Consider the following 18,824-nt stretch of genomic DNA (forward strand, 5'->3'; position numbering starts at 1 on the left):
CAGGCTAATTCTGCTACCTGTCGGCTGCCAGCAGTTTGGTTCTGACCAGCTGAAGGGTGACTCAGCTTTCCGTCCTTCCAAGGTCGGTAAAATGAGGACCCAGATTGTTGGGGGCAATAGGCTGACTCTGTAAACCGCTTAGAGAGAGCTGTAAAGCCCTGTGAAGCGGTATATAAGTCAAAGGGCTATGGCTATTGCTATTTCTAGCAGTGCCAAGCAGATACTTCCTGCGTTTCAGAGGAAAGACAGGAAATTCTTAGCATCTTTTGGCCTGGGAGGATCTAAAGAAGTTTTTGTGATAAGGTGACATCACTGGAAGATCAAAGGCATTTTGTCATCCTTCCTTATGGTTAGCCAAGTCTGGGATCAGATTTTAGATGCAAAATAAGTCTGCTGCGTAGCAGAGCTTAAACTTTCCTGGTTGCTACCAAATTTTGGTGTTGTGATCCTGGAGGTATGTTGAATAGAAGTCTCTGATGCATACAGTCAGGGTATTTCACGTACCTACATACATATTCACATACATATGTATTACATATTTTACAGCAGTATTTAGGTAAAACACTTATTTCTGGGATTCCATTCTGATTTAATATCACCATCTGGCAAATATGTATTCTATGGAGAATCTCAATCATCCAGACCATGGTTGTCATGAAGATGCCTTTTGTTCCCAAGAGGCAACTGGACTTCCTTGGTTTTTTCCTTGAATATGTTTCATTTCTCACCCCAAGAAGCTTCTTCAGTTCTGAGAAGTGAAACGTCTTCAAAGAAAAACAAAGAAAGTCCAGTTGCCTCTTGGAAAAAGCACCTTTTTGGGACATCTGGCAAACACATTAAACTTCATTTCTCTTGATTCTTCCTGGGATACAAACCTTCCTTGCAATAATCTTGAGAGTTAATAAGTGAAAGAGAAGCTCTTCTGTCCTGGTAGGAAGAATGCAGAGGGAAAGAAATACCACCTGTGATTGGTTTCCTCAGCATTTTGTCCTAAACTTAACAGAACTGAGACCTCCCATCTCAACCCATCTTTGGTCAAGGGCACCATTATGCCTGGTTCAACAGGCATTTTAATGACTTAGTGAGGTATTTTCTTCATGGTTATAGAGCCTTGGTAGTACAGTAGTCTAAAGCACCCTGTTATTAAGACCAGCTGTCTGCAATTACTGCAGGTTCGAATCTCACCAGGCTCAAGGTTGACTCAGCCTTCCATCCTTTCTAAGGTAGGTAAATTGAGGACCCAGTTGTGGGTCTCTAAGCTGACTTTGTATAAATATACAAAAGGATGAAGGCTATTGCTTAGCACATTGTAAGCCGCCCTGAGTCTCCGGAGAAGGGCGGCATTATAAATCAAATTAAATAAATAAATAAATAAATAAATAAATAAATAAATAAATAAATAAATAAATAAAAAATAAATAAATAAAAAATGGTTCAGTCTTTGTACCTTATTCACATCTTTGTATAGTTTGATGGTTCCTCTACAGCTTCCAGGGATGGCAAAGTGTGTTTATGACTCATAGACTCACAATTGTGCTGAATGGAATGACATTGGGAAGAATAAGGAACTCTTAGCAATTCAAGTTAGACTTGGTGATATTTTCTAAAGTGGCCAATGCAATTTTTAATTCCCTCAAATGGCCTAGAAGTTAAATCAGAGCCAATTGGCTAGTTATTGCTCTTCTCCCATTTTAATTTGAACACACAATTTCAGTTTCAGCTCAGTCTCACACACACACACACACACACAAGTCATTTGGTAAAAGAGTACTTCAGAATTGGAAGGGAAATGGCGCCATATGCTTATCAACTAAGGTGTTTTTGCTCTCATGTGAATACATCCAGTCCCAAAATAGGCAACCAAATTCACTGTATTTTTGGAAGACCCAGTCCCCGTCTTTAGAACTGGGACCACACCTCAGCCCACTCAAACACCGTTTCCACAGCTCTATAAACACTCACCAGATCGGCCAGATTAACTACCTTTCAGAGTTTGCACACAACCATCCTAGAATTTCTCTTCTGTTAGCCCACATTCTTCTCTAACTAGGGAGATCAACATTGAACGAGAGGTTTTCCAGCTGCAGGGCCTCCATCTCTAGGCCAGTCCTCTAAGAATTCCCGGTGCTACAGATAATTACAGAGCTCCATGAAACAAATAGGCTTGTATTTCACAAACTGACGTTTCATCCTGGACTTCCATAGACAACAGTTCTCAATTGGAAACCAATTTGTTATTCCCATCCTTAGAGGTACTTGCAAAATGAATCTGTGTTACCGTGTTTTCCCCAAAATAAGACCCAACCAGGAAAATAAGCCCTACATGATTTTTCAGGATGCTTGTAATATAAGCCCTACACCAAAAATAAGTCCCAATTAAGATCCTCAACCAGATGGATGCATTTAGTACTGTATTTCCCTGAAAATAAGACCTAACTGAAAAATAAGCCCCAATGCGTCTTTTGGAGCAAAAATTAATATAAGACCCAGATTTATTTTCGGGGAAACACGGTATATTGGCCTCTTCCCATTTCTGTCTGGGTCGATGTCTCACTGCCTTCCTCTTCACCCTGATTCCGCAAATGCACCTTGCATTTTATTGTTTATCTCTCCTTGTTCCTGATCTGCCACCCAAAGTCTCCCGCTGCCCAAGTCTCACCACGTCTTTGCCAGAGAGCAGCATTCCTGCCTTGTTACTCCATCAGGAGTAGCCAGTGGCACACGTGTTGAATGGAAGGGTCGGCCTAGAGATGTTATCTATATGTCCACCTTTGATCCCAAGAAACTAGTTTGGCTCAATTAGCTGAAGAGGGATCCTATAATGGAGATCGTCACCAGATGAGTCTCAATTCCCAGAAGTTGGCTCTGTGATATTTTGAACCAAGATCCAAAGGACTAGACTCTCTGGAATGATGACTGGATCCTTTCAGAGCAGATTCAGATTGTTGTAATGCCATGTGATCATAGTTTGAATAAGAAAGAGAGGCTAAAGGGTTGTGAAGGCTCAAGGAACATGAAGTGGCCAAGGGCTCAATGATGTGGTGAGGTTGGAATGGGAAAACTTGCCAGAGCCAACTCACCATGGCCAACCTGTCACAGGATAATTCAACAATTCAGTTCAATTACTTAAAATAATTTTAATTTTTGTCATTCACATTTCATTCTGTCTCTCCTTTCTGTATCCTTTCTTTAATGATACTATTCCACCATTTCTTTGATATTAGAGTAACTCTTGTCCCATGGAGAATTGGCTGGGGCAAGTTGTCCTAGACCCCTGGCAAGTCCATCAATGAAACAGGACTTCTCCTGCGTGCAACTTCTCAGCTAAAGTTCTGCTTCTGAGGAATTCCTTCAAGAATGTTCTAAGGTGGGTCAGGAGAGCCTTGGTTCCTTCCCAAAGCACATGAGGGGTGCTCCATGATCCCTCCAGAACAGACCCACTCCAAGTAGGTCTTTCAGGCCTTGTTCTTCATCACAGCCTAGAATCCTTGCTCACGAGAAGGCAGAAGTAACCGACAGAGAAAACAGAGCTGCCTCATCCATGTGCCCAACCTTCCCAGCTACCTTGACATCGCCCGCTAAATCCACCATTCTTTGCAAGTACGCATCATTTGCCTGTAACTTTATGTTGAGAGTCTAGTTGGTTGGCTTAATCAAAATGTTGTGTGGATACTTTTAACATTTTAAAAACCTTTGGTGTTGTGCATTTGATGATTCAGTGTATTCAATGTACAATGTGTCAATGCATTACGAAATAAATATAGGAAATACTTTTAGTTTGAGATGGAGGTTAACCAATCGGCTAGCTTACAGATAATGGCAAAGAGCAAAATCATGGAAACATCCATAAGAATTTGGAACATGATTTTCCATCTCTTGCCAGTCAAGAGAGAAACAGCTAATTTGGTGTAAAGTCCAACCAACACCTCTGCCAAGAATGGAGAGTAAAGGGCCGTAGTCGAAGGTCCTTCTCCAAAGTGCTGTAAGAACTGGAAGGGTTTTTTTTTTAAATGGAGATGTCAAATAATTGTGAAGCTGAGGAGACAGGCTATTCCACTTTTCTCGAGGTCCAATTTAAATAGACTGTGAGGTCAATAAGAGGAACTTACCCTTGCAGGATCCTAAGCATCTGGTAGGGCATTGCATTTCGACCCCCAAAACAAGGCCTGTGTTAGGTTGCTGGGAATCCATGGTTTGGTTTAGCATGATGAGGCGTATTGGATTACGGCAACAATGGATGAAGGGCCAGGGGAGTAAATGGACCCTGGAGAAGTTCTACCTACGTGGTTGCTAAGGGTCAGTTCCAACTTGGTGGCACAGAGTCAACGGGAGGGATGGTCCTTTGCCCTCAGAGCGGTCAGCAGGGAAGCGTTTACAACCACCAGGCCAGGTTGCCCGGAAAGGTTCTGCTTGCCCAGCAATGATTTTAGACTGAAGCAGGGATGACATCAGAGTAAGATGTCTTGGTCTATGACGAGAAATCTGTCCAACCAAATCAAAGTTCTGAAACTTCTGAAAATCAGAAACACCACCAAGTGAAAACAAAAACACTTCAGAAATAATAATAAATAACGCTAGCTATAAAATAAGTCAAACCCGGTAGTGAAATTATGCAAAAAGAAAAAAAAAATCGCATCTGCCAAATTCCAGTCTTCAATCCCAGCATGCCACCCTTCTGGGCTTGATGGAATAACGGAGCCTTCAAGGCCCACCTGAAACCCAGAAGGAAACGAGAAGAGCAGATTTTAACCGGGGTGGGGGGCGGGGGGGAGATTGTGATAAAAAATGTCCATTCCCAAGGCCCCATCAGGCAGCTTTCTTGGGTAGATCATGGGACCTGGAGGGAACTGATCCTGAGGGGTCCTTGGTGCTCTCTGAACTTCAGTAACATCATCAGTGCTAGTGCATCATTGCTAGCACTGATGATGTTCCCTAGCTGGGTCATGAAACGTCTGCAAGAAAACAAGCAAGCTCAGAGAGCGCCAAGGACCCCACAATCCTCCCCCCTCCTCTTCCTCCCTGCAAGCCCCACTCCCTTCTAGCACCGATGAGGTTACCTTGCTTGGTAAGGAAACTTCTGCAAGAAAACAAGCAAGCTCAGAGAGCGCCAAGATCCTCCCTCTCCACCTTGAGCTAGAGATCTTCTCTTTTACTGGGATCGATCCCATCTGATCTGATCTGGCAGGCAGATTCATATGGGAGGAGGAGGTCGGACAGGTGACCAAGTGCACAGCCGTTATGACAACTAGCACCTTGAGTAGGAAGACCAGCCAGCAATGGCAAGGTCACCTGAGTAGGTCAAACTACATCATCACTGCCTGGGCTGCTACGTTTTGTACTGCCAGGACAGTCCATTAACCGGCATAACTACCAAGGCGGCCTTCAGATCCAGGAGGGGCTGCAGGAGCGCCTGAGAAGTCACCGAACAACCCTCCACCCTCACCCAGAGAAGGTGGCTTGAAATCCCCCCACACAGAACCAGTTTGGGGACCACCAGCCCCACCCCAGTGATTTGGCTGAGCAGCCCAGGGAGGAGACTCGTTCTGCAAGCAGGGCGAGCGATACCCCACCCAGCATCCCCAGCTGCCCCTTTGGGTCCCACCGGACACACCAGACCTTGCACCTGGCCATGGGGGGTGTAGCCCCACCTTGACACCAGCAGCCCCCCTCCCCCCACCCCACTCCCCCGCTCTGAGGTCGGGGCTGGAGTCAGACGTGAAATCAGGGAGGGGGCAGGAATTCCCCCCTTCATCCTCCCCTCCCCTTTTTCAGTAAAGCAAGTGAACTTTGCCCTCCCGTCTACAATAAAAATTGTGGATGAGATTTTGTTAAATTGTTGTTACAGGTAGTCCTTGAATTATAACAGTTCATTTAATGACCATTCAAAGTTATGACGGCCCTGAAAAGAGAGACTTATGACTGTTTTTCACACTGACGACCGTTGCAGCCTCCGCAGGGTCAGCTGATGCTTGGCAACGGACCCATATTTATGACGGTCAGAGCGTCCTGGGGTTTTTTTGAGACATTCTGACAAACGAAGCCACATTCCTTTAACACAACTGGGTAACTGATTGAACAACGGCAGTGTTTCACTTAACAATTGTGACAAGAAAGGTAGTAAAACGGGGCAAAACCCCCTTGACCAGTTTCGCTTAACAACAAAAATGTTGGGCTCAATTGTGATCCTAAGTGGAAGGCTCCCTGCGTCCCAGATAAACCTGGCATCCAGAATCCTTTCGTTTAAAACCGTTCTTAATGGTTGCTTGCAATTTAGCCACTTTACAGCCTGGGTCCCAGCATATTTATTCTTGCCCTTCTGTTGGAAGTGAAAAAAGCAGAAGAAAAGGTTACTCTTTTCATTTTCTCTCCTGTTTCCAGCTTCCCTGGCAGGTTTATTCCCATCACACGTCCGTTTTGTTTGAACCCAACTCTGCCACATGCAGGCTCTCCTCCCATCCCATCCCAGTTCAGCACGGATTTATTTCCTTTCGCCTGGAGGAAGTCAAAACTCTTGTGAGAGGCCGAAGTTTGAATTATGTGTCTTTATTTTTCTCTCCCCTTCCTTCTCAAGGCTTAAGTTCCAAATGGCTTTATGTGAAGGGAGGGTATTCTTTCTTTCAGTTCTGTTCTTCCGAGGCCAGGCTTCTCGGATAGGGAATCAGATTTCAGCTAATTACCAGGTGTGTATATGGGGTGTGTGTTGTGGGGGGGGGAGGAATTTTGGCTGAAGAAAGTTAATAATAATTCTCAGTATCTAATCCTTTTACATAAGGATCTATATAAGATCACAAGGGGAAAAGTGTTAAAGAAAGACTGATGGGCAAGTCCCCATTTATAACAGAGTCAGAAGGGACCTTGGAGGTCATCTAGTCCAACCCTCTGCTCACACAGGAGACCTGTACTAGGGATTCAAACTGCCGACCTTTCTGATCGACAATCTCAGTGTCTTAGCCGGTCAGTTTCCTGCAGAGGGGAGAATATCTGCTTTGCTGCCAGGTCACTGGTCATAAGTGGAGGACTAGCTCCCATTTTGAGGATGGGAACAGCATTTTGGGCTGGAGGAATGAAGGGAAGGAATGGCTGCTTTAAATGCTGTTCAGCCCCTAAATACACATCGGTGCCAATTCCCCCCATTTTGGGGAAGGGATGGGGCCGCCAGCGATGCGAAACCCTGGCCGAAGGTTGCAGCATCGCTGGACACATGACCTGCGGCTCTCTAGGGCCAAACTGTGTTTTGAGAGAGTTGTGACCCCCAAGACACAAAGAGGCTGCCCTTTGCAGAGGGAAGTTCTGAAACACAGGTAGTCCTCAACGTACGGATGTTCGTTAAGCGACCACTCCAACTTACAACAAGGTTGAAAAAAGGAACTTATGAGCTTCGAAGTGTCCCCACAGTTACGAGATCAAAATTCAAGCAAAATTTGACAATCGGTCCATGTTTACAACAGCTGTGTCATCCCGGGATCATGTGATCACCATTGGTGACCTTCCCAGGTGGCTCCTGACAACCAAGGTCAATGGGGGAAGCCAGATTCGCTTAGCGAATATGAGAATCACTTACCAACTGTGGTAATTTGTTTAACGGCTGTGGCAAAAGAGGTTGTAAAATCAGGCACAATTCACAACCTCCTTGTCCTTGTCCAATTGTGGTCATAAATTGAAGACTACCTTTGTGGCTTCATAAAGAGAAGAGCATAAGGTTCTTAAGACCCTTGGTCTCACCTGGGCACATCCACAAGGCAGGTCCATGAGAGACCAATGGCAACTTGGAGCGGAAGGTTCCTGATCTCACCTGGGCTTCTGAGCAAGGGGTGTGTGTGGAGGGCAGGTTAAGGCTTTTGCTGCAGGTGCTGACAGAAAATGGTGAAACTCCCCCTGGTTGGACAAGGCTACCTACACTACCGCTGGGGACCATAAACAGGGTGCAGGACAAAATACACACACCAGCTAGAACATTAGGAAACCCCCCCACAAACTTCATTTATTTTTGCAATACAAAAGGGAAGCCAATTAGAAGAACTTCAAAAATACTGACGTGGCTGCAATTGGGGGAAAACCGGACAGGTAGAGAATATGCGTGGGGCCGTGGGCATTGCCTTTGGGCTGCCAGGGATCGTTCTCTGAGGGGAACGAGTCCCGTCTTCTGATATTTCCTGTAAGCAGGCCTTCCTGGCCCACCACCGGAACGAAGGCTGTCACGGCGACTCTTGAGACTCCTGTGGAAATTAAGAAAGGAAAAGCCACAATGTTGTCGTCGCTGCCGTATCTTCTGAACATTTCTTTCACATTTTTGGTTCTTATTCCAACCTCTAAGCTCGTGTTGTAGAAAACGATTTGTGAAGTCCTTTTAGCTTTTATACAAAAACTGCACTATGTTGCTCTTAGCCCAATTTTCACTGAATTGATAGAATAACTTACTCAACCTAATTAAGTTTTTTTTTTCACGTGACTCTTTAAGGCAGTGTGTGCCAACCTTGGCAGCTTTAAGATGGGTGGACTTCAACTCCCAGAATTCCCCAGCTGGCAAGACTTGAAGTCTTGAAGTCCACTCATCTTGAAGTTCCCACGGTTGAGAAATATTGCTTTAAGGATTGTACTTTGCAAGTCTGGTTGCACTTACAAAATGAGAAAGGGAGATTACTGTCTCCCCATAAAGTAATAGTGTTTCTGTGATCCTGGAGGAACTTTTGGTATCTACTGCTGTAACATAGGCGAGACCATGAAAAGCTAAACTTCTTTCTCAAAATGGGGTAGTTTTCGTGTAAACTTGTGATCCAAAGACACTGGCTCCAGGATGGACACCAAAAATTTCTAGCTGGATTCTGCCCATCCTAGGATACCTAAAAAGGGTTGGGCCTCTGGATCAGGCAGTCCAGCGTAAATGCCCAGCCCTCTCAGTAAAGGAGGCCTCTTGCCCACAAAATGAAGGAAAGGAGGAAGCAAAACTACGGTCTTCTCCTGCTCTGGCTCCACGTTCTTCCCACCCAAAGGGACTCTGGACAAAACCCAAGGAATACCGTCCTAGAGCAGGTGGCCTAAGATGCCCTCTGCCAACACAAGAACATTCACCTACACGTGCCTACCTTGGTCCTCACCTCCAATACCTGAAGGCCTTGAGGTTCATGTTTTCTGAGCCTGAAAAAAGCAAGAAAATATTAATCTGTACCAATTTGAAAAAGCATGCCCCGAATTTCAATATCCACTGCCCCAGCGCCATGCCTCTGTCCCATCTCTCTCTCCCCTCCTCCTCCTAGACCCAACTCCAGCCTTACACCCACGTTTGCTTACAACTGCCCTGTCACTTCAGATTCATCCTCCTGCCAAGCCCCCCACTGTCCCTCCATTCACACAACGCCCAATAGCCCCATATACTTACCAAGGGAGAGCTGGCGGACGCTGGTTTGCAGGAGAAGCCTTCATACTTGCCCGTTATCCTGGATAACCCGGGGAGGCTTATGGCATAGCTAGGGAAAGGTCAATGGCCTGGGTGGGGGGAGCCACCACCAGCGCTGCTGCGGTTATTGTCTCTTCCACCAGTGCTACTGACCTCTGCAAATAAAGAAAGTCTCTCTACACAACCAATCTGATGCAATTAATGCACAATGTCCAGGAAACAACACGGACACAATTGAGGCCTGGGACACACAGAGCACCCTCCTTGCCCTACAGTGGAATGAGTCAGACCCTCCAAATGTGGGGAGGAGGGTCATTTACCCACAAAGAGTGAAAGAAAGTGGTTTCTTGCAAGGCTTCAAACTCAATAAGGGTTTGTGACACAGTGCGTAGGTGATTAAAATGCGCCAATATAACACTGATTAAAATAACGTCTTCCACGACCCAAATCAACTGGGGCTCTGCTTGCAAATAAACAGCGAACAATTAAAATGGATGGTCAGTCGAATTGAAGGGCCACAGAAGTATAACTAACTGGGTGGCCCTGTGGCACCAGACTGATTAAATTCCCTTTTTGGGATCAACACGATTACAGGATGACCTGCTGTAGGCAGAAAACCACACACTTCATATTCTGAGCACTTATCAATTGAAGAAGAAACTCAGTCCATGCTCAGTCAACAATCAGTATCATTTATTCTCTCTGCAATACCAGTTTCCTGTTTTGACTGATATTGTAAAATGCCTGCTTATCTTTAAAAAGACACGCCAGGAAATTCAAAGTGAAACGTCCTCTGGGATAATAAACGCATTTATAAAAATGGTACAGGGATATACAGCATTGCTTAAGAGAAACAAGAAACTATTCCAAAGATATACTTGGAAGAATTGAGAAAACTATAAACATCTGAGATAGAGCTACACTAATTGGGGGATTTATAAAGGTTGATAAAGTTATCTCATAGCCTAAGATATACAAATATGATTAAGAATAGTATTTATGCATTTACTTCATATAATTTATCCAAACCATAATTGGCTTCAGCCTTATTACAGACCTTAATATTATAGATCCTTGGCCTTTGATCTCATAGTCACCCTTGATTTAACGTCTCCTGTTCTAGCAAATGTCCAGAGAAAATTTTGTTACTGGGAAGATATTTCAATTTGAATCGAGTGCATTCCAATCTTTGTGAAGATTTAGAAACTGACCAACTTGATCATCTGATCAATTATTTGAAGGCAGTTTCACATGGAAAAAGTAAGCACCACTCACTCCTACCTAAAGACCTAAAATTGGAACTGGGTGTAGCAGATCAGGGGGGAATGAAATGAAATGGTAAAGAAGAAGAAAATGAAAAAAAAAAAAAGATTAAAACCATTGTTAGGCAGAGCTGGGAGGAACCTCTTTAATTGAAACCTCAGATATTTAGTGTAGTTTGCTTTTTATTGTTGAAGTGTGTGATATCACCAGGCCTAGACTGAAAGAGTTCTCTGGGGCCTTCAGAAAGAACAGAACAGAATAACAGAGTTGGAAGGGACCTTGGAGGTCATCTAGTCCAACCCCCCTCTGCCCAAGCAGAAGATCCTACACCATTTCTGACAGATGGCAGTCCAATCTCTTCTTGAAAGCTTTCAGTGGTGAAGCTCCCACAACTTCTGAAGGCAACTTCTGTTCCATCGGTTGATTGTTCTGTCAGAAAATTCCTCCTTATTTCTAGGTTGAATCTCTCCTTGATAAGTTTCCATCCATAAGAAAATGATAGATGTCGATGAATTTGGAAAAGGATTTTAAAAGATTACCAAACAATTGGACGTAAATCATTCCACAGTCCAAAAGATCATCTACAAGTGGAGATCTCAAACAACTTGCCAGCTCACTCAGGACAGGTTGTCCCAACGAGTCCAGCCCAAGAGCAGAAACACATTGACTTTGTTGGATGTCCTCTGGGAAGGTCAGAAAGGGGACTCAGGGCTCTGCAATCATCATAAATATATGCTGGTCGCCAGCATGATCTCATGACCATGAGGGAACTGCAGTGGCGCAATAGCGATGGCAGACTTATCTACCGCTTCACAGTGCTCCTCAGCCTTCTCTAGGCAGTTTACAGAGTCAGCATCTTGCCTCATTTTACCCACCTCGGAAGGATGGGAGGCTGAGTCAACCTTAAGCTGGTGAGATTCAAACTGCCAATTTTCAGGCAGCCGGCAGTCAGCAGAAGCCTGCTACTTTTTCACACGTAAGTGTGAAAAACGGTCACAAGTCACTTTTCCCAGCACCATCGTAACTTTGAAAGGTCATTAAACGAATGACCATTGTTGTTGAGGATTTTTCCTATCACTTCACCTGGTCTGAAGTGCTTCAGTTAATGCAGCCTAAAACCACAGGAAGATTTAAAAAAAAATAAAAAAAAAAATTAGCGGCCTCCCACTATAGGTTAACATTTAGCTTTACATCAAGGTTAGATTTCTCGCCCACACGGGGCTATATTTGTATCTTTGTCTTTTTAGAATCGATGTGGAAGTCTGTATTAAATTCTTTGTCGCCTCGGAGTGAGAGGCTGGTCCCTTTTCCCAGGCCCTGAAGGAGCTTCCAGAGGAGAAACTGTTTTTGCCAATCACGTCTGTTTCTCCTTGAACAGAACTGGCAGCTACGTCCCCTCTTTTGGCAGCAGTCAGAAAACAAGTTATCTAACGACCGAGCATGGGCTTTTCTTGTTCCTGTTCTTGGCTTTTCTTTTGTTTTAATCAAACCTCAAAAGCATTTCGTTTGCTTTTTGCATTGCAAATGGAAGTCGTCGTCTGGGGGAAATTCATGGCGAGGAGTAGCTCAATTATTTACTAAACAAGCCGAAGTATATAATATAAAGTTCACCAGAGAAAAACAACTTTTCATTTGGAGCAGCCAATGACCACCAAGCAGTCTTAATAAACGTAGAATGTTTCAACTTAAACGTCTGGATCAACACCGCAATCCTTTTGGGATCCATTTTGGCAGAAAATGGTGTTCATTGCAAAGTTCATTTCCGAACCTTTCCTGAATCTGGGACAAGCCCAGCTAAAGGCCGAGAAGATGATTCCGTGAACTTCTGGGACCCCCTTTGAATGCTCCTCCACGGAGGACGGCTGCTCTCTGCCTCCCTCCCATCGCCCCTACAAAAGGCCTTTGTGTCCGGTTCACAGAAGAGGCTCCGAGCAATGAAATTTCTAATAAGCTTCTGCCCTTCATTCGTGATCAGGCAGCATCTTGCCAAGAACAAAAGGCCCTGCAAAGTTTATCTGTCCTGCAAGGAACTCGGCTCCTAAAGAGAAGAGGAGCTTTGCCTTGGGGGCTCCAAGACGGCTGATTTGGAGAGGCCTCTGTTGCCTTATTTGCATCCCATCATAGTACAGGTAGTTCTCAACTTACAACAGCTCATTTAGTGACTGTTCAAAGTTACAATGGCATTGAAAAAGGTGTCCCTTGACCATTTTTCACACTTATGACCGTTGCAACCTCCCCATGGTCACGTGGTCAAAATTCAGCTGTTCAGCGATTGGCTCGTATTTATGACGGTTTGCAGTGTCCCTGGGATCACGTGATTCCCTTTTGTGATCTTCTGGCAAGTAAAGTCAATGGGGAAGCTAGAGTCACTTAATAATCGTGCGACTAACTTAACGACTGAGGTGATTCAGTTAACAACTGTGGCAAGGAAGGTCATAAAATGGAACAAAATTCACTTAACAGCTGTCTCACTTAGCAACGGAAATTTTGGGCTCAGTTGTGGTTGCAACTTGTGGACTACGCCTACCTTCAGCCTTTGGACATGAAAGAAGATGCAACTGGATAGAAAAATAGAACATTTCGGGGAGGCAACAAATGATGTGCAGGCACAGCCTTCCTTCACCATGTTTGTCCCCCCCTCCACATCCAGGCCCAGAGCCCATTGTTCTGCCGCAGCCACCTGCGGCCTTAAGGAAGAGGGGAAAGGGGGGGGGGAGGAAGGATTGTGCCCCCCCAGGAGAGAAGTGACAGAGATAACTTCTCCGTTGTCTCTCCGCACAAGAGACGGGAAGCGAAGGAGCGTCTTCTCTGAATGAGAAAGTTCTGAAATGGTGGGAGAAACCGAAAAGGAAGGGGTGGGGAGGGGTCAGGAGAAACCCCAATCTCCATGGAGATGGAGCTGAGGGGAGAAACCCACCCTCTTCTTCCTGGAGGAGGAGGAGGATGGTTTCTGATGTACTTAGAAGGACAGGCGGTAGAGACTGGAGAAGACCAGGTCTTCTCAGGCTGAAATGCCATTTTTAGCATTTCAGCTAAACCAAGAACTGTTTGGCTTCAAAGGACAAGAAGTCCTCTAAAATGTAGAAAGGTAGAAGGGAGCAGCAGCTTCAAACCGCTGTGAGCACAGCAGGGAACTGCACCTCATTTCCACAGAGGACAATCAGGTATTTGAAGTGGACACGGTCCAGTTCACAACAATTCTTGTCCAGCCACGCAATGTTGAGCATCTATCAGCAAGCAGAGCAGCCAACGTAGGGTTGGAGATGGACGCCTGAATCCTGGCCAAGAGTAGCTGCCTTTCCACGGGCGAGGTGCCATTGCCAAGGTCCTCTCCAAGGGCGCTGGGGTGTGTGTGTGTGGAATGTCTCTGACCAACCCTTCCGATCAAAACTGCGAGGTAGAAGGCGTCCCCAAACACCATTGACAGTTTATACGTAGCTCAGGGGCCTCCAACCCGCCAATGCCCAGAATTCCCCAGCCAGCGTGTCTTAATATTGCTAAGGTGGGAGATGACACAGCTGATCAGCAGCCAAGCAGCAGAAACAGAATTCAGACCACAAGAATTCTCCCAGGCCAGTCAAAAGAGGAAATTTTTTTTTAGAATTCAGAGCCTACCCTTAGTTACTTCTCTTTCACCGTTACCTATCACTCTATTCTATGTCTCATTTCCTCTTCTCCCTGATTTTCTTCTTTACTGCTTGGCTCCTGCACTTCTCCCATTTGTGTTTTCTTTCTTTCTCTTTCTCTCTCTCTCTCTCTCTCTCTTTCCTTCCTTCCTCCCTCCCTTCTTTTTCTTATTCCAATCTCCCTCCTTCTTCTCTCCTTCCCTCCCTCCTTCCTTTTTTTCCACTTCTCCCATCCTAACTACTTACTCTCCCTCGTTTGTGTTTCTGCTCCTTTCCTGGGCATTAATTTCTCGTTCCTGCTATCACCATCAGCCTCTCCTGCTGCCTCTGCTCACCCACTCCCTTATCTCATATTCTGTCATCACTCCCACTTCTCTGGCTTTGCATTGTGTTAAGTGGCACCACGAAGCTCCAGACCCTCCCAAAAGAGGTTTCTGTTGTGCAGACATCCCGCCTCGTTCTCGAGATTTGTAAGAGAGCCTCGCTTTCCATTTTTAACTCCCCCCCCACACCTACTGATTCTGTCTTTTCCCTCCCTTTGCAAAACTCTCAGGATTCACTTGAAGATAGTTATCAACTTCTCAACACTTCTTCTTGAGCACAAAAATGCATGTTAAGACCTAGTTGTCTAAGTTGCATTTTTAAAATAGTAATTGAAGTGTCTGATAATTTGTTGAAAACAACCTACACGCACTGATTGTGACAGTAAAGTCTGCAGCAGCCGAGTTCAGTGCGTTCAGGAAAGCAACACACGGCTCAATGCTCAATGCTAGGAGGAAAGGGTGTGTGTGTGTGTGTGTGTGTGTTTGTGTTTGTGTGTCTGTGAGACAGCTACACTTCCACCTAGGCATTTCTGCAGCCTTTGCTGGAAGCTCATTCATGCCTTTGCCTGTAAATTGTGCCTTGAATGACCATAGACCTATTTAAAGACCTGCTCCTTTGGGCCTGCATGACCCTCTGCACTCTGCAAAGTGCCCACAGGGCCCACAGCCAGAGACGCCAGGACTTGTCACTTGGCAACATTGTGTGTGTGTGTGTGTGTGTGTGTGTGTGTGTGTGTGTGTGCAGACTCCCCAAGCACACTTCTTTCCTTGAGTCCAGCAACCAACAAGTCCCACTTCGGGCTTAGCTTCAATTTGTCCCTCTTCCTAAATCAACTTAATGAACCAAATCATGACTCAGCACTCCCTTTGCCTCGCACAGCGGAGGGTCACCTTGCAAGATTAGGGCTCATCCCACCCAGATATCGCTCAATTATACGGATACATGGATGCCCACGTAAGAGATCTCACGGCATCTCCCTAGGTAGTCTCATAATTAAAATTTCACACCTGAGAGTTTTTCTCTCCCACCCATCCTCTCACTGAAATATGCAGCTTCGGGAATGACTAACTACAAAATCTTTCAGCTCAGCGTTCCAGGGCTACTAAAATCTCAGCTTCATAAAACTTGGCACATGCAGTGCTCACTGAGCACTAGAATGATGCCAAACGCTTTTGGTTTTCAGGGGAATTTCATAGTTATAGACCCCTGCCTTTTCCCCAAACTTTGGGAAAGCGCCATTTTCTTGAGGATGCTAGATTAGGGAGCAGGCAACGTTCACACAGGGACCTTCCACAGGCAATCCTCGACTTACGACCTAGATGCTTACTGACCATTCAAAGCTGCAACGTACCTACCTGAGGGGTTCTTAGGATCCGGATTTGAAGTTTCAAAAGCCACCACTCCCCCCCCCCCATCATGCTACCACAACCCGGCCCCATCTACGGCTGTTTGTGATCACGTGACCACAATTTACAACGGGTTCCCCCAAACCTGGGTCTTACGGAAGTGTTTTTGGCAAAACTGGGCCATGGTGAATCATTAATTCACTTAACGACCACCACACACACAAAAAAAACCAGGTGTAAAATCAGGTCAAGTCACATGAGCAACCTTCTTTTACAACCATTGAAAATCACAACTGCAATACCCAACCTCCCTTGCGGTCGTAGCTGGAGGGCTACTTGTGTTGCAGTGGATCCTCATCTTTTCCTCCTTCTTCCTTGATGGGTCTCTCTCTCTCCCTCCCTCTCCCCCCTCCAGGTTGGCAGCCCCTGCAGCCCCGTCCCTTCTGCGTCCCACACGCACATCAGGTGTGGAGCTTCACGTCTGGTGCTGCACCCCCCAGCTGGCAGCTTTTGGCCCTGTCCAGCCTGACAACTTCAGCTGCTTTCATGCTCCTTCCTCTTTTTCCCCCCTCACCCACTCTCCGTGGAAGAGGGCCAGAGCAATTCGGGGCATGTGTGTGTGTGTGTGTGTAGCCTTTGTGCTATGAAGGAGGACTTGTTCCTTCTCTTCTGCTGCTCCTGCTTCAATTGCAGTGCAGTGAAAGAACAGCCAACCTCAGTGGACTAGAAATTAACTTCGCAAAGAGTTCCAAGTTTGCAGCTGACAAAAGGGGAAAAACAACGACCACCACCCCACCTTTCTGCCTGCCCTGCAAATGCCTTTTGCTCTCTGGCCATTCAACCTGTTTTCCAAGGAAGGAAAAAACAAAGGAGGAAAACGCCATTTGCTTTGAAAGATTGGCCTGTTTTTTCTGTCCCCAACAAATCCTTCTGCAAAGCAGCTGAACCTCTTTCAAAGTAACGGTCGGCATTTTCACCGGATATTCAACCCCCCCCATCCCCCAACCACAGAATGGCAAAGCCTGGGGACTCTCCGAAACTACACCGATAGTCCTCGATTTATAGAATAGAATAGAATAGAATAGAATAGAATAGAATAGAATAGAATAGAATAGAATAGAATAGAATAGAGTAGGGTAGGGTAGGGTAGGGTAGGGTAGGGTAGGGTAGGGTAGGGTAGGGTAGGGTAGGGCAGAGCAGAGCAGAGTAGAGTAGAGTAGAGTAGAGTAGAATAGAATTCTTTATTGGCCAAGTGTGATTGGACACACAAGGAATTTGTCTTGGTGCATAGGCTCTCGGAGTACATAAAAGAAAATATACGTTCATTTATGGCCACAATTGAGCCCAGAATGTCTCTTGCTATGCAAATCCGTTGTTAAGTTAGTTTTGCCCCACTTCACAATATTAAGTGAGTCTGGCTTCCCCTTTGACTTTGTTCTTCAGAAGGTGATAAAAGGGCAGCCGTCATAAGTACGAGTCAGTTGCCAAGCCTCTGAATTTTGATCATGTGACTCTGGGGATGCTGCAACGGCCGTAAGTGTGAAAAATGGTCATAAGTCACTTTTTTCAGTGCCGCTGTAACTTTGTATGGTCACTAAATGAACTGTTGTTAAGTTGTAATACTGGAAGTTCTGATTACAAAAGCTTTATTGAAATAAGGTGCCGTTTATAGAAATTACTGAATTTGCCCCAAATATCTGAAATATGTTTCAAATACATTTTCACTGTTTCACAAGCAACTACTCCTAACTTGACTTGATTAAATTCTGATTGTTACTGCCAGCTAATATAAGATTTTGAGATCACACATGCATAATCTTAGTTTTGTAAACCTTCACAACCTGAACACAGGCATCCCGCTTTCAAATACATCCCTTTATGGGATCAATCAAAGCTTTCCGAGAGTTGGAATGTGGAAATATTTTTTTCTGAATCAGCAAAACAAATTACACAAGCAGAGTAATAGAGAGAATGGAAGAAGATCCTTAGAAGCCTACAATATGAATACCTGATCAGTTAAGCAACAAGTAAGAAATATTCAGTAATTGGCCTCAAAGATCTGGACCCCATAAAACAGTATAAGATCTACCGATTCTTCTCAACCATTGCGGTCGATCTAGGGGGCATGCAAACACACTTTAAATATGGAATCTCTGACCCAAGGATCTCAATATAAACAACCAGAGATTCAATATAAATTGGAAAGCCATGCTTTTATTTGTCTGAAGGCTCTATGGAACCATATTTTCTGGAGAAACTGACTTCATTGGCGGCAAAAGCTTGAACTTCACTTCTGATAGGATTTATTTCCTAATTAGCAATGAACATGATTTGTTTTCAGATTGCTTTGTGTGTTTATTTGAAGTTATTTCCTCCTACTTCACACACCACCACCACCACCACATTAAGTACAAATGGCTTACAGGATGATAAGAGGAATCTTATAAACATATGTTTTAAATAAAACCTTTCACAGTAATCCCAAAAATCAGTAGCAAATCAAACCTCATCGTAACCCCCCTTCGAGCAGGAGGGCTCCAGCTTGAGGGTCTGCTGTGGGATTTTTCTAAATCAAGGCATGCCCACACTCTGAAATCTTTAAAGGGGAACTTTGAAATCCCACCCCTCCCATTGAGATAACCTGCTCTGAGGTCAAAGCCCCCCAAATGGCAGCATAATCTTTTCTTCAAACTCATGGAGGAGACTAGAATAATGTTCTTCCTCATTGCCTGGAGACGTTCCACTAATTCAGGAGGGTTGTAGATTCTGTAAGTGTGCAACACCCTTTTTCCTTACTAACCCTTGCCCTGATGAGACAGGGAAGCCTCTTGAGCCACAACTGAGGTTTGGCAAGAGAGAAGCCCCCCTCTC

The 18,824-nt window shown here is 45.0% G+C and overlaps 1 protein-coding gene across 2 annotated transcripts in view; it reads right to left on the bottom strand.

The window, feature by feature from the left end:
* Nucleotides 1-18,824, bottom strand: part of NAT8L (N-acetyltransferase 8 like) — a 38,110-nt gene that overhangs the window by 3,991 nt on the left and 15,295 nt on the right. The gene's annotated exons all lie outside the window — the stretch shown is intronic.

This window comes from Pituophis catenifer, unplaced genomic scaffold (genome assembly GCF_029215685.1).
Source record: "Pituophis catenifer annectens isolate HBS135680 unplaced genomic scaffold, rPitCat1.0.hap2 SCAF_4, whole genome shotgun sequence".
NCBI classification, from domain to species: Eukaryota; Metazoa; Chordata; class Lepidosauria; order Squamata; family Colubridae; genus Pituophis; species Pituophis catenifer.